The 17,540-nt window shown below is 37.7% G+C and overlaps 1 long non-coding RNA gene across 1 annotated transcript in view; it reads left to right on the plus strand.

The window, feature by feature from the left end:
- Positions 1 to 4,552: 4,552 nt before the first annotated feature.
- LOC125660486 (uncharacterized) overlaps positions 4,553 to 17,540 on the plus strand; it is a 20,574-nt gene continuing 7,586 nt past the window's right edge. Inside the window, exon 1 of the long non-coding RNA XR_007364369.2 lies at positions 4,553 to 4,668. This is a non-coding gene — a long non-coding RNA (uncharacterized LOC125660486). The remainder of the gene's footprint in view (positions 4,669 to 17,540) is intronic.

Raw genomic sequence — 17,540 nt, forward strand, 5'->3', positions numbered from 1 at the left:
CACCGGTTTCCAATAATAGACTGGCGTGTTATTTAAATATAAGGCCAACGTTTTTGGTGTTTCGTTAACCAAGATAAATAACTGCCGCAGTTTAGCATTACTGACATTTATACGAGTCGTTCTTTACTTAATAAACCATTTTCCTATTTGGAATGATGAACAGTACAATATTTTCATAGACCTGTCCAACAACCCTTTTACATATGGCATTACTTAACTCACTGTTCTGACATGAGTGCAGCGCCTTTAATAGATGTCATCAGTTCATTTGCCTTTGGTCGATAATTCGAGTGTTTATCTTTGCCTAAATATCATATGACAGTTGCTACATGAGTTTTTATATTTTTCTTTTGAGAAGTCAAACTGTATAACAGTTCTTTTCCTCCCTTGACCTATTTTTACTTATTACATGCTGTCCATTTGTGTCCTTTATCTTGTAGTATTTGTTAAGCTTTTCGTCAGCCACATTACGGTTTGAAATTCTTGAGCACGCAGGAATATGTTAGTGTAAACAAGCGGAACTACAATGATCTCGGAATAAATTCCCCCCTTTTAAGTCGTAACTTGCAAATATTAGAAGTTATGATGAAAATTACTAATATTTGTTATAATATATAAAACACCTCCACCCCCTTCATGAAAACGACCCCAAAAAAATGAAAAGCAAAAAAAAAAAAAAAAAAAAAAATAGATTTTGGAAAAGTATTGGACTTGAACTCGGAATGTACGGTTTAAGTGTAAGATTACCGAGCACCTAAACCACTAGGCCACCCAGGCATGTAAGCTTAAAGGTTTAACGTTTGACAGGCTGCTAAATCTCAAGGTAAATTTTGAGAACAATTTTTTCATATTTTATCGATTTTCAACAAGAGGGCCACCATAAACCAAATTTCCTCAAACGGACTTATATACAGTCATAATCAAGTAAAACAATTTCAGTGTTTTATTTCTGATTTAAGATGGCCTTTTGCAACAGTTTGCATTTTTTTATGCCCATTACGTTACATCTACTATATACTCTGTATAATCACGGTGATGTTTATGCTTATCAAATAAAGATACTATCAACATATCGATATCTTTATCAAGTAATTTGGGTAAACACAAGTATAAACTGACATTGTATAGCAGAATATTTGTAAAAATGATGTTCAAGAGAAAGGTATTTATGTAGGCGAAATTGCATACCAAGTGCGCTATACCCCTTTATAATAAAGAGTCAGTGATAGTAGATATGCAAGTTATGATTCGCAAACAATGATTCTTTAACCTTTATGAAATTATTCGGGGCACATAGTGTTTCGTTTATCCGTCTTTGTGTGTGTTTGTCTGTAAAAACTTTAACCTTGGCGATAACTATTAAACACTTTTTAAGTGAATGATAACGAACACTGATCAGTCTCATAACTCCTATAAGCAATACAAAATAAAGAGTTGGGCAAACACGGACCCCTGGATATACCAGAGGTGGGATCAGGTGCCTGGTAGGAGAGAGCATCCCATGTCGACCAGTCACACCCGCCGTGAGGCCTATATCTTGATCAGGTAAATAGAGTTATCCGTAGTAAAAATCAGTGTTTCAAGAACGGTCTAACAATCGGTATGAAACACGTCAGACAGCATTTGACCCAATGATAGGTTGTAATGGTAAACTAGATCGTTATAACGACCATATAATTTGCGAAATGCTTACTTTAAACGAGACTGTTGGAACCCCAGCACTATCAACTTGTTTGACTGTAGCCTGCCTCGATTTAAAAATTGATCGTACGCAGAACAAGCTCTTATTATGGCTTTTATCGTTCCTTGTGACATGACCTTTCTTTTGATCTTAAATTTTTTGACCTCATGACCTTCATTTTGGAGTTTGACCTACTTGAGCGTTTGCTTCGTAACCGGGAGGTCGTGAGTTCGAGCACCACCTCGTCAAATCCAAGACGTGACCATAGGCAAGTGATTGGTCCTTCGCCAAACATTTGTGATTTGAAAGCGATAATCACGGGTCTTTCGGATACGACCTTAACATGTGGAGGTCTAATTTCGAGGCAGGCGTTGGCACGTTATAGAACCAACACTGCTACGGCCCTGAGCTCCGATTATGGGTCTAGATTTATGGTATGTAACGTGCAGGGGAGGTCACTGCCTGTGAACCCCCGCGGGCTCGTACCTGTGATAGAAACGGATAGCCCTGAGATGCTGCAAATATGTACAATGTGCAGACTTAATCAGTTGTACTGCGCCTATATAGGATCTATTGACTGGTAGCGAACAGGTGTACTGGCAGGGAATTCCACACACCAGCGCACTTCCACAAGGACAAGCAGGGATGTCCGCACACAAGAGCTCTACCAAAAGACATGCAGGGATGTCTTCACACCTGATCTTGCGCAGCAATAAGCAAAGACGGAACATGTAGCTAAGAGATTCCAAATCCTGAGCAGGGTTTGACCACACACTCTGACAGTAATAAGCACTTACTACTGTTTTAGTACAACATAAGCAGGGATGTCCGCACAACTATACGTACTTTACAGGGTTTGTCGAGTTTTACTTCTACAACCGTTTAAATCATCGTGTAGAAGAATCGTATATATCCGCAGTACCATAATGATCTGTAGTGTATAATTACTTACAAATTAAAACAAAATACTAATCATAACCAAACTGGCTAATCTTTATAGAATCTACTATAGAAACACACAATGATTATAAATGTATGTACTTTAATTCAAAACTAACCATCATGAAATATTTATTTGAGTATGTCTAATAATTAATTAAAAATGACAAGGGCGATAACTCTCGCAATAAGGATAACATAAGAAATACAGCTTTCCGCTTCAGATATTTCACTTACAGCTGGTGACGTCTCAATATGAGTTTCTCATCTTCTTAAATATACAATTTCTATATTTTCTATTGGTTGCGAAGAATTGATATATAGTATCAAACTTGTTTAGCTTAATTTGTTGGTCACGTTTCAGAATTTCTTGAGTTTTCCTGATTATAATGGTTATAAGCAATTTTAAATTGAGACAGAACTTAAAGAATCAATAGTACATTGCTATTTTTAATTTCTCCCGCAGTCAATTTTCAATTGAAAAACCCCCACAACACATGTACAAGAAATATTACCTGCAATATCACCAACGGTTATGATTTATAGCTTTAAAACAATAACAGTAGATATTTCTATTACACATGATGGTGGGAGACATCTATTCTATTCTGAATTTGCTTTCAATAACAACACAGATGACATTTAATTCTTATTTATATGAACGACAAATAACATGGGCGGATCCAGGAATTGCGGTTACTGGGGCGCCACTTTATGAGGCAGTTCGAAGCCCTGGTGGGGGTCCAGGGGGCGAAGCCCCCGGAAGTTCCTGGATTTTACAGATTTTATGGGGCTTGGAATATTTCTCCCATTTAGTCATTTGTACTATTTTCTATCATTTTAATAAGGTAAAATTAATAAAATGACCCAAATTTTAAGGGGTTTTTGGAAAAAAAATAAGTTTTCCCAATAAAGTAATTCAAGAAATCAAAAGATTTTGTCATTTATTTCTCCGGGAGTGGAAGAAATTATTGCTTCTTTTATCGTTTAGTACATTTTCCGAAACAAGATACCGCGATTTACCTTAAATTTGAAAATTTTAGGGGGGGGGGGGGCGCCGGCTGCACCCCCTCTAAATCCGCCACTGAATAATGACAAGTCTAGTAGAAATTTTGTGTTCCCCGAAAATGTTTCGAGGGGGGTGGCGTAGTCGCTGTCGTTTCTGTCTGTCCGTCCCAGCTCATATCTCCTAAATCTTTCATCAGAAATTGATCATTGGTAATTACAAATATTTGTTTGAACAGGAACTTTTGGAACAGTCATTTTGAAGGTCACTCAAAAGATGTCAATACATCAAGAAAAAGTTCCTGATTTGAACAGTTTTTGAGCAGGTATTGATCACGCAAACACACAAATACCAGTAAGTAATTCAAGCGAATGACTTTCAGACAAAGATCACTCAAGGTCATTTTGTAAAGGTCAAGATCACTCAGAACATACACTATATATTATATATCCTTCATTTCAAGATTATTTCAACAGTTTTTGATCTTTTGGACCAAGGTATCTCAAGGTCATTAGAGAAAGACTAAAGTTACTCAAATTATATACATGTACTTTATATACATGTATAAGTAAAAACCTTCATTAAAAAAACAATCTTCATTTCAACAGTTATTGATCATTGTGCGAGTCATTCATCATATGAACCAGAAGTAGTTGGAATGCAGTTCAGGGAGTATCTATCAGTTTTACTGATATTCTTGTATCTAAGTAATTAACCTTCTGGAATTTAATCGCCAAAGCACCGACCACCAATACGCATAAACCATGTTTATGAAATCAATTCATTTATATTGATTGCTAATATTTAAACACAGGGGCAATTGATATTACTGGGAAACAGGACTATGTATGCAACAGCTTAGCAAAGGATGACAAGAAAGTGCAATCGACTCTACAGGTGTCAAAACAGAGAGCCAGATTTTACTTCTGAAATCCTATATAACCAACTGTTCATTTTGTCGATTCTGATTCAGCCATGACATCGTTTTCCAAGTGTGTTTTCTTCAGCTTCCTCCTTTTAGTTTATGTCGAATTTTCTAAAGGTATGCACATCTGTATGTTAGTAATTCTAGGCATGGAATAATATTTGATTATGCATCTACTGATGACAATTTTACATTTCTAATTACGTAAGTTCTCAAATGGCAAATGAATTTTTAGTTTTCATTGAAGGCTCATTGTTCATTATACCAAATCATGCAAACGTCTGCCTGCTAGCTTAATGTCCACGACCCAGTTGCATGAAGGTTAGTTAACTTTGACTGTCAGTTACATGTAACTTGCCATTAACTGGAACATTTTTATTGCAGTAACTTAAAATTGACTGTCAGTTAAAGTTAACTAACTTTTGTACAATTGTCCCCAGGAGAATATATTGCATATGATCAAATAGGCCCCCACCCTGGGACTTAACCCGGAACCCAGGAGAAGTAAATTTCCCATTCCTCATTATAATCATACAAACGATTTGTCTGCTTGCTGTGCATAAGAAATGTAGGGGATCAGCATATTAAAATATGATATTGCATTGTGTGATTAGCTGTTTGTCTGATCCCCTATTACGGTTTACATATTTTTCATAAGTTTCGTCCTTTTCAACAAATGGCATTTCAAATCTCTACATTAGTGTTGATTTAATTGATCCTTACTCATCCAAAACATTGCTGTGGTAAGATTGTGCATCGTGAAGAAGCATAAAGCTTTTCTAAGATATAATGCATTTTCAATGTATGATCAACTTAGCCCTACCAGAGTCCAGGGCTTACGAATTTTACAGTTTTTGTAAAAAAGAAACAAAACTCGTCATACATATAACCATGCCAACAGTTCTTGTTGTGTACTACCTGTACTGCATTGACACATGTAATCTAGATTGTTCTAGAGCTCATGTTATTTTAGTAGAAAGATGACGTAATGGTTTCATCATTGTCTTTCAAGATTGTATTAGGAAATTCGTTCATTCTTATTGAAAAAACTCTGATTAAAAAGCTCTGGTTAGACACTTTCTATGCAATATTGATTTTATTATACTGGGAACTCGGTGGCCGAGAGGTTAGAGTGTTCGCCCCGCATGCGGAAAGCCGGGTTTCGAATTCCGGCCGCGACAGACCTAAGTCGTTAAAGCAGGTAGTGACAGTTCCATCGCCAAACGCTCGGCATCCGGTGTGAATGTCACGGGTCCTCGGAGATGACCTTAAAAACGGATGTCCCGTGTCACAGTAGGTGTGGCACGCTAAAGAACCCTCACTGCTCAATGGCCGTAAGCGACGAGCATAGGCCTAAATTCGAAGCCCTTCACCGGTCTTGGTGACGTCTCCATATGAGTGAAAAATTCTCGAGCAAGACGTTAAGCAAGATACAATCAATCAATATACTACTGGGAACTAGTATTTTGGAATTACTATTTTTGTGTGTGTAGATTCTGTTCGGATTTATTGTTCAACTACCGTAAGTTAGTATTTTACTATTGTTACAAATTTCTTTCAATTATCAATTGTAAATAAATATTAATAATTGTTTGATTGCCTTTGTTAGTAAATTCTGCTGCTATATAAATCAAGGGTAATTCTCACCCATAAGAGAATTGGGGGCTCGTTTTTATTTGATCAATGGTTGAGATCTGATAGAATTAATTACAATTTCAATAACGTCCGTCAACTCATCTTAATAGAAGAGTTTAAAAGGTTGATCGATCCTCATGTGATGTCATAGGTTTTTGCAAAATCTTTATTTGATTAAATTTTGTGCATGATAGCAATATATCTTTCAGAGGAATTTAATTTACTGAATAAAATAAAAAATCTGGTAAACTTTTGATACTGAAAAAGTTTTTATTTTCCATATATAATCAATTATTTATAATTTTTAAAATGTTGTCAAGGGCAATAACTCCTATGCTGGAATTTCCTCTACTGCATGTCTATGACAATGATTTCCTTAATATCCACAATTAATTTTCATATATCTAAGAATTAGCAGGGTTTTTTTAAAACTGTTGACATTTGAAATTTGTCATTTCAGGATTTTTTTTTTTTTTTTTTTTTTTTTTTATTATTAATTTTTATTATTCTGGTTATCGAAAATGTGTGATTTTTTATGTTGATATATACTTCTGTTTTTTGTATGTCTGACATCTTTAAAAAGGTGGCAACATACACTTTTTCTTTGGTTATTGATTAAATTAAACTATATTGAGTGGAAATTAATAAAGTTTTTCGACTTTTAACCATTAATATTGATAAGTCATATGAAGATCGATCCACCTTAAGGAGTGTGTTCATCAAGATTTGAGAACATATTTAGAAGATAAGAATGTAAGAACTCCTGAGGAAGCCGTAGTTATTTCAGATACTTATATTCTCTCTCATAAGAAAATTTTTGAAGCATAATCTCATTTTGGTAGTTCATCAAAAAGTGAAGACTCCGATAAAAAGAGTGCTACAGATTTTCAATCTAGTTCCCAGTCACCACCTCACAGTGGTTCTACGACCAGTCTAAGGTCAGGACGTTCTAAAAGTTCCTCTGATGTAGGATCGCTTCCTACTTGTACTTATTGTAAGAAAAAGGGTCATCTGATTGGCGAATGCTTTAACCTTAGGAGAAAAAATGACCTTGACAAACCACAGCCACATGCTTATACAGCATTTAGAAATGATAGGAAAGCCTTTGTTTCGTTTTGTTCTGACACTCCAGGCCCCAAGACATAAACTGAGAATAGACTTAAGTCAAAATTTTGATTACTATAATCTTAAGATTTATCTAGCACAGATGTATAAAAAAAAACTAAGTTTATAAAATATATGTTGAAAATTTTATATGTTTATCAAAATTATTTCAACAGTTAGTTGGATTTGAAATTAAAGGACACATGTCATGTTTTCAAAGTGTACAGAATTACATGCATTTTGTCTTCTTTATGATTATAGTAATTAACTCCAATAGTTCGTTTGCCGAAATTTTGCGATAATTAACCACAATACAGACTTAAATCTAAGAACCGATTTCAAAAAGGTCTCGTTAATTAAGTAGGTAGTCACATGGTGCAGTGATGTCACATGCGCCCTTCGGATTGTGAAAGTACTGCGAGATATTATTAAAAACTCAGCTTTTAGGGGCCTAATTTATTCACCATGGGCAACATTGAAATCGATGTTGATAAATTGTCCGAGTTTTATATGTTTCGCCACTAGTGCATACATATAGCGATGTAATTACCCAAATATAGCGAGTAAAGCGTGTGTGAAATCGGCAATATTGCGAGTAAATAATGTTTATAAATATGGGTAGCTGTCTACAAACTGTTTGGCAATGTTATTCTTTAATATATCTGTAAATGGTGTTGTTTTTCTAAAATAAACAGTGCAATCATTATTTATTTTTGGATTAGACAAATTATAATACATTGCATTGTTGACAACTAGGCCATAGGCGAAACTACTGCCACGGGTGCATTTCGGAAAGAAATAAAAATAACACAAATCAATAAAAATAATCAAATTTAAAGTGGAAATGACATTATTTTATTTTTATAAAGCAATCTTATTATCAGTTTTGATAATAATCAGCACGTCGTTAGGAAGTGGGAGCACAACGTTATACTGACGCACTCTTGAAAGATTTTACGAGTTCAATGAGGAAATAATTTTATAATTCAATTTAAAGTTAGGAAATACAATATTCTATTACTTATATGATTAAAAGGTCAACTATTTTGTATCATTAAATTTTTTGTGTAAATCTACCAGTTGTTAGAAACTGAGAGCACACGTTACATTGTATATGTTGTTACAAGGTGAAGGTCAGTTGATCCGAGTGTGTATTGAATTTGAAAACTAAAACAAAATTATGCTGTAGGCCTACCAGTGCTTACAGCTTCGATATATCCATTTTCTCGCAGTTTATCAGAGTCTCTTGAAAAGGTGATTGGTGTTTGTTTTTAAAGTAAAGTTCTTGCTCCAACAAAAAATTACCCACGTCTTTCTTCTCGTACCTTCCTTCGAAAAATACTCAGTCTAAATCCTTTCTACCGACAACTAGTACACCCGAGCGCGGCACAAAACACCTTAATGCAATATTATTTACAAGCCGTTAACGTGATAATTGGTTTTTTGTCGATTAAATCTAATCTGTTTATGAAATGGCTAATAGATGTTTTCAAACCCGAGGGCACATATAACGTCACACATAATGGCGCGTAAAATAGCGAAAGTACATGTATAAATATGCATATCGCAAGATTTGAATTTCATCGCTTTCAAACTCGAAAACTACGCAAAACATTTCATTTAAAACACATTTAAAGTAGTTTTAGGCATGAAAAGAATTAACTTTGATTAAAAAAAATGAAAAAGTTTAGAAACATGCGTTGTGTCCTTTAAGACTTTTAAAGTCTATTCTCAGTCTTAAGGCCTGATGTCAGGGTTCAAAGTCCAGTTCTGTTAATTCTATGGAGGATTATAAGCCCTTTTTGTCTCAGGGATTTGTTTCATTCAGTGGCTCTAGTAAAGTTAAACCTGTCCAGATTTTGAGAGGTTCTGGTGCTGTAAAGGCTTTGTTGTTAGAGAATGTTTTGCCTTGTTGCTAGGCAACGATTTAGCTCGTGGCAAAGTCATTCCACACCCTATAGGTTGTGAGAAAATCACTTCCAATGTCGCATCCGATGAAGAAGACGACGACCTATACCCAGTCTGTGCTGTTACTAGATCGATGACCAGAAAAGAGAAGTCAAGGCTGATCATGTTCAACCCATCAACACGACTGGTTCATTTCGTGAAATTGACCTCAGTGACACTTTCCTGTTTGACCTTGATGGCAGTTCAAATGAAAATAGTCAACCAAATAACAACGAGACTCCACTGAAAACCAGTGACGATGATGTCCCAATATACAGTTAGACCAGGGCAAGGACATCCTCAGTAGAGAGCAGCTACTGTCCGAGTAAAATAAGGACCCTGATATTATCTAACTGAGCAAGAGGGCACTTCCACCAGAAGAGACTGCTAAAGTTAAAGAGTGTTTTTATACCAACGAAGGGATCCTTATGCAAAAATGGCGACCACCCGATGCACCACCGGATGAAGTATAGCGGGTTATTCACCAGATAGTGATCCCAGTGATATATCATAGGGACGTCATGAGTTTGCTTCACGATACCCCCATGGTAGGTCATATAGGAGTCAATAAGACTTGTAACAAGATTTTGGCCTAAGTTAAGAAAGGATGTTTCTGAATTTTGCATGTCTTGTTATATTTGTCAGATGGTAGGTAAACTTAATCAGAAAATTTCATCTGCCCCTCTACAACCCATTCCAGTATTTGAAGAACCATTCAGTCGAGTTTTAATAGATTGTGTACCGGGTAGGACCTTTGCCATAAACTAGGTCAAGGAACCAGTAATTGCTTACTATCATGTGTACGTCCACTCGATTCCCTGAGGCTATACCTCTTAGGAATATTAAGGCAAAGACCATAGTCAAGGTCCTTACATTTTTCAGTTTTGTAGGAGTGCCTAAGGCTATTCAGTCAGACCAAGGTTCTTTTATGTCAGGGTTGTTTCTGTTGTGTATTCACTCGAATAAATCAGAGTTATAACGCAGCTCCATGCGGTTACAAACTATTTATTACGGAAGTAGATATGCTAACATACAAAACGAAATCGTGCGGAATCCGGAACATTACATTCCTCCCCTTTAAATGTGATAAACAAATAATTCACACTAGTCAAATGAAAGGAATACATTTTTAAAAAATGAACATTTGCATACTAACTTGCAAAAGAGGGTCTTGACTAGACTTTGACTAGATTAAAATGTTAAAACTATTCAAAATTTTGCATGTATATAGAATTACAGTTTTTCATCAGTCCTGGTAACGTTTTGGCAAAACGTTTCGCGTGGATCGGGCTGGGTAACGTTTTTCAGCGGTTGCCGAAGCAGGCCGATGCGGTTCAGGTGCACAAATATCGGTCTCGATTAAATTGCTCTTGTCCTGCTGTCCAACAACATGGTCGTCCGAGATTTCTAATGGCGGAGTAGTATCGTACGACGATATTAATGGTTGATCACAATTCAAGTTCCGTGGCATTTGAGGAGAATTAGAGAAACCTGCGGACCGGATCTGATCAGTATGACGTCGCCATGTTATGCCAGGTGTAATTTCCACCTTGTACGAAAGGGGTCCTGTTTTAGAATCAATATTGCCTGGAATCCATTTCTCACTATTGCAGCGATAGTCACGAACAGCAACATTGTCACCGATTTTGAACTGACGGGCAGGTTCAGATGTGCGCGGGTAACACAGGTTCTCTTGTTTCGCTTCTACTGTGTTGCGAATATTTGGTTTCAGCCGTGTAAGTCTTGTACATAGTTCACGTCCCATGAACAGCTTTGCGGGTGTTTCTCCTGTTGTTGAATGCGTCGAAGTTCTATATGTTAACAGGAAGTTGGCGGGTCGTTTCGTAATAGATGCTTCTTCCACTTTTGATGCACGCATCGACTGTTTCAGTGTCTGGACTAGTCTCTCTGCTAGCCCATTTGTCCTCGGGTGATATGGAGCGGAAGTCACATGACGAATTCCGTTGTACTTCATAAAGTCTTGAAAGGTTTCAGACACAAACTGTGGTCCGTTCTCTGAGACAAGTGAGTCTGGTAGACAATTTCTTGAAAATATTCTACGCAGTACATCCACTGTGCGGTCCGCTGTTGTTGTTGACATCTGGACTACTTCAGGCCATTTCGAGAATGCGTCAACTGCAACTGCAACTAAGAACATACTTCCTTGGAATGGACCAGCAAAGTCTACATGTATCCTTTGCCATGCGCGTTGGGGCCATTCCCACGGGTGTATATGTGCTTCCAGTGGCATGGGTCGGTTGTCTTGACACCCTTTACAGCTTTTTACAAGAGTTTCTAGGTCTTTGTCAATACCAGGCCACCATACTAGACTGCGGGCAACAGTTAACACGATAACATGAATTCCCCAAAGTAAACATCCCTGATAAATGGAGATTTCATTCCTGCGGGTGAAGTATGCCTTCGGGCCATCCTGATGCAGTCATGTCAGAGTAGTGTCACACTTCACAGTTTCTCTCTGAATTTCTTTACTACTAAAAGGTAGGCTGTCGAGTTGCTGAATCATGTACAGTTCAGTTACATCATATGATTCTTCGTTCAATTCTTCATTTCCAATTGGAATCGGAAGTCTTGATAGTGCATCAGCGTTGCTGTGTTTCCTTGTGTTTTTATATCGAATGTCATATTGGAACCCAGATAAAAAGAGCGCATACCTCTGCAGTCTTGCTGCAGTAGTCACAGGACATCCTTTCGCAGGATTGAAAATAGATACTAGCGGCTGGTGATCAGTCACTAGGGTGAACCTTTTCCGATACAAGTATGTGTGAAATTTCTTCACTCCCCACACCAATCCTAGTGCCTCTTTATCGATTTGCGCATACTTTTTCTCCGCTGGACTAAGAGATCTAGATGCAAACGCAATTGGCTTTTCAGAACCATCAGATATCGTATGAGACAGTACGGCTCCAAGGCCATATGGTGAGGCATCTGTTGCTAGCGTTACAGGTTTCTGCGGATCATAATGGACAAGTACTTGGTCTGACGTCACAAGTTCTTTGATTTTCTGAAATGCCAATTTGCATGTTTCTGACCAAATGAATCTAGAATTGTCTTTAAGAAGGTTATACAATGGTGCTGAGTGAGTAGACAAGTTATCCACAAAACGTCCATAATAATTCACAAGTCCCAGGAAGGATCTGAGTTCGGACACATTCTCTGGTTCAGGGGCATTCAGTACGGCCTCAATTTTCTTTGATGTCTTGTGCAGACCTTCTGCGTCTATAACATGGCCACAAAATTCGATTTTGTCCTTCATGAACTCACTCTTAGCAACATTTGCTTTTAATCCATAACGATCGAGTCGCTTCAAAACTTGTTCCAAGTTTTCTAGATGTTCCTCAGCCGTTCTCCCGGTTATGATCATATCATCCATATTGCAGTGTGCTCCCTCTAGTCCTTGCAAAACTGTATACATGGCTCTCTGCCATATTGCTGGGGCGAACACGGGTCTCTTGTACTGGAACAGTCCACGATGAGTGTTTATTGTGAGGTATGGTCTGTCCTGTTCCCTCACTGTCATTTGTAAATAGGCGTTTTTCAAGTCCAAGTTTGTAAACTTTTGTCCTCCTGCCAAACTTGCAAATATGTCTTCAATTTTTGGCAGTGGGTACTGGTTTACATCCAAGACAGGATTAACTGTGACCTTGAAGTCACCGCAAATTCTCACAGATCCATCTTTTGTTGGAATAGGAACAATGGGGTAGCCCATTCATTGTGTTCTACCTTGCTAAGGATTCCAGTTTCGATAAGACGGCCCAGTTCCTGATCAACTTTGGGGCGCAACGAGTATGGTACAACTCGAGCTTTACAAAATTTGGGTGTTGCAGACTCCTGTACTTTTATTCTTACAGATATGTCCTTCAGCATCCCCAGATCATCAGTGAACACGTTTTTGTATCTCTCAAGTACTTCCCTTATACTTTGTTTGCTAGTCTCCAATGCCTTGATTTCGGCCCAGTTTAGTTTGAGTTTTCTTAGCCACTCACGACAAAATTAGGGTGGTCCCCCCCCCGCCCCTTGTCGACTTCATACAAATTTAATTTTTATTGTTGATCATCGATTCTTACGTTGACTGAACACACACCCAGTGGCTTGATGTTTTCTCCAGAGTATGTTCTAAGTGTAATGTCGGCGTCTGTCAACCTTACGTTTGGAAAATTTTGACGGTAGGTTTCGCTGTTGATAACCGACATTGCTGATCCTGTGTCCAGTTCCATAGGGAATTCATTTCCATTCACATGGGGCTTTATCCAAATTGCATCCTTGAATCCTCCCATAACGCTGCCACTTAGTGAAAACATTGGTTCAAAATCATCTGACACTTCCATTTCGTGTACATTTTTCCTGTTGTTCTTTTTTGCTGGTTTCACAGATAGTTTTGAACGACAAGCTCGTTGTATGTGTCCCCTTTTTCCACACTGCCTACACGTTTCCTGGATAAATCTGCAGGCATCCGAGGCATGGTTTCCATTGCACCGATAACACTGCTGGGCTGCCGTAGATTTGTTTTTGGTGACTTTTTTTCTTGTCTTTATACGTGCTAAGCTTGTTGATACCGGACGTAGGGGGATAGGTGTTTCTTTTGTATCTCTACAGCGTCATTTGTTGCTGTCTCCATCGCAATGGCAATGTCAAGCGCCTTTTGGTATGCGAGATCTTTTTCTGATAGAAGTTTCTTTTGTGTTTGTTCATTTCTTAACCCACACACAAATCTGTCCCTTAATGTGTCATTTAGAACATCTTTAAACTCACAAAATTCGCTGAGTTTTCGAAGAGCAGCAATGTACTCACGCACGCTCTCTCCCTCCTTCTGGTCACGCTTGTGAAACCTAAATCTTTCGACAATCACTAATGGTTTCGGTGAATAATGGTCCTTTAATGCTTTTGTGAGGTCTTGATAAGTCCTAGACTTTGACAAGTCGGGTGCCGTTAAGTCCCTTAACAGTGCATACGTTTTGGGCCCCACGAGGCTCAGAAGCGCGGGAACATTTTTGTCGTTGTCCACTTCGTTTGCTGTGAAGTAATTATCCAACCTTTCTTCGTAAGTCGTCCACATTTCGATTGCTGGATCGAACACGTCGAGTCTTCCTATACGACCGGTGGCCATCCTTGTCGCCAGATATGTTGTGTATTCACTCGAATAAATCAGAGTTATAACGCAGCTCCAGGCGGTTACAAACTATTTATTACGGAAGTAGATATGCTAACATACAAAACCAAATCGTGCGGAATCCGGAACATTACAGTTTCAGCTGGTCATGCGAGTTAGGTGTTAGGGGCCTCCGTGGCCGAGTGGTTAGAGCATCGCGCTCAAAATCACACGGCCTCTCACCTCTGGTCGGTGCGGGTTCCAATCACGCTCGCGCCGGTAATTGAGAAAGTTTCCCAGTTTACTTTCGGAAGGTCGGTAGTCTCTTCCCAGGTACATTGTATCTGGGTTCTCTCTTCCACCAATAAAAAACTGGGCGCCACCAGATAACTGAAAAATTGTTAAGTGTGGTGGAAAACATCAATAGAAGAAGAAGTTAGGTGTTAGACAATATAAGTCTACTGCTTATCATCCTGAGTCTCAGGGGCATTTGAACGTTTCCATCAAACCTTTAAAACTATGATAAAGACATATTGTTATCAGTATGAACACGACTGGGATGAAGGGGTTCGCCTTGTTTTACTTGCTGCAAGATAAGGAGTCCAAGAGTCTCTAGGATTCAGTCCCTTTGAATTAGTGTTTGGACATACATGTACAGTTAGAGGTCCTTTAAAAATGCTGAAAGGAAAATGGGTAACTGAAACTAGTGCTCTAAATCTTTAATACTATGTATCAAATTTCAAATAGAGACTTCATAATGCTTGTAAATTGGCACAAGGAAATCCCAATAGTTCTGAAGCCAAAATGAAAGTTTGGTATGAAAAAGATGCTAGGAACAGAGTTTTCAAACCAGGTGATAAGGTTCTTGTAGTTTTGCCTGTTCCTGGCCATCCTTTGCAGGCCAGGTATAATGGTCCTTGGTGATGTAAATTATGTAGTTACGACACCTGGCTGGCGTAAAGAAAAACGAGTTTGTCACATTAACATGTTGAAAGAGTATTTTGATAGATAGATGTGACCAAAATTCTGTACCGGTAAAATCAGTGTCCACTTTAGCCATCTTCAGACATTACAAAATTGTACTGAGAATGAAATTAGAGTAGAAACTTGTGAAAAAGACTTCAACCAGAATGTCTGTTTAAAGAACTCCGGAATTCTTGCCAATCTGAATACCAAACTTGGACATTTGAATATTCACCAAAGAGAACACGTTCAACGTCTCATAGCTAATTATCCGTCAATCTTCTCGGATGTTCCACAAAAGACCAATGCTGCTTGTCATAATGTTATAGTTGGTGACGCTTTGCCCATCAAGCAGCGTTTAAGTCCATTAAAATTGCAATATTTTAGAACAGAAGTGCAGTACATGATGGACAATGACATTATCGAACCAAGTAAAAGTGACTGAAGCTCATCTTGCATTCTAGTACCGAAACTTGATGGTACCTACCGATTATGTACTGACTTTAGAAAAGTGAATTCTGTCAAGAAAACAGATTCTTCTCCGATTCCTAGAATTGATGACAGTATTTACAAAATCGGAAATGCTAAATTTGTCAGTAAATTTGACCTGTTGAAGGGTTACTGGCAAGTGCCATTGACTGAAAAAGTCAAAATAATATATGAATTTGGCTCCACTTTTTTGGCACGCTGTTTTTGGCTATATTTAGCTCTAAAACTTCATAGTTATTTCGGATTTCAAAGATTTCGGTTGAGCATCACTGAAGAGACATTATTTGTCGAAAAGCGCATCTGGTGCATCAAAATTGGTACCGTATAAGTTTTACATTATGACCCCTGGGTCGAGGCCTCTGCTGGTGGACTGTTAGTCCCCGGGGGTTTCTACAGCCCAGTAGTTAAGTACTTCATTACTAGCTTGAAAATACGGATGTATATTTAATTGCTATTACAAAATTCAGAAATTCATTTCAAAATTAAGGATTATCTCCCTCATGCATAGCTCTTATCCTTGGACGAATTTGGCTCCACTTTTTTGGCACGCTGTTTTTGGCTATATTTAGCTCTAAAACTTCATAGTTATTTCGGATTTCAAAGATTTCGGTTGAGCATAACTGAAGAGACATTATTTGTCGAAATGCGCAACTGGTGCATCAAAATTGGTACCGTATAAGTTTTACATGCATTTGTGACTCCCGATGGCCTTTTTCAATACAAAGTGATGCCGTTTGGTATGAAAATGCTCCAGCGACTTTTCAGCGGATGATTCATTCCGTTCTTCATGATCTTTAAGGATGTGAAGCCTATATTGATGATGCTATCATCTACAGCGACACATGGGATGAACATTTCCAAATCATGCGTGCATTCTTCAACATTCTGACATAAGCAAACTTAACAGTTAACCCTGCAAAGAGTGACTTTTGTCATGCTACTATAGAATATCTAGGTCATAAAGTAGGTCAGGGTTATGTTAAACCCATTATGGCTAAAGTGGGGGCTATTGCAAAGTTCCCGATTCCTACAAACAAGAAAGAGTTAATGAGATTTTTGAGCATGACAGGCTTTCACAGAAAATTTTGTCCAAATTCTTCAACAGGTGGTCCACTTACCAACATTTTGCAAAAGAGGGCTAAATTTGTATGGACAAAGGACTGCGACAAATGATTTTGTAAAATTAAATCAGTTCTCATGAGTAGTCCAGTTCTTTCAGCTCCTGATTTTTTAAAAGCAGTTTAAGCTTACTGTAGATGCTAGTGATGTAAGAATCGGTGCTGCTTTGTTTCAAGAACATAGTGACAATGTAGATAGAGTTGTTTCATATTTTTCAAAGAAACTTACAAAATGTCAACAAAATTATTCAATCATTGAAAAAGAGTGTCTTACTTTGTTGTTAGCTTTACAACATTTTGATGTTAATTTGAATGTTACTGTACATCCAATTCTTGTTTTTACGGATCACAACCCTCTCACTTTTTTGCATAAAATGTCAAACAAGAATAAAAAAATCACAAGATGGAGTTTATTGTTACAAGAATATGATATTGATATCAAACATTTCAAAGGCAAAGACAATGTTATAGCAGATGCCTTGTCAAGAGTGTCATGAATATGTTTTGTTATTTTGTTGTTGCTTTGATTGATGCACATATATGTATCAGAGAATATAAGTTTTCATTGTCATTCAAACCTTTTTTAAGGGGGGAGATGTACTACTTGCACTCAATTGACACCTGTG

Source organism: Ostrea edulis, chromosome 9 (genome assembly GCF_947568905.1).
Source record: "Ostrea edulis chromosome 9, xbOstEdul1.1, whole genome shotgun sequence".
Taxonomy (NCBI): domain Eukaryota; kingdom Metazoa; phylum Mollusca; class Bivalvia; order Ostreida; family Ostreidae; genus Ostrea; species Ostrea edulis.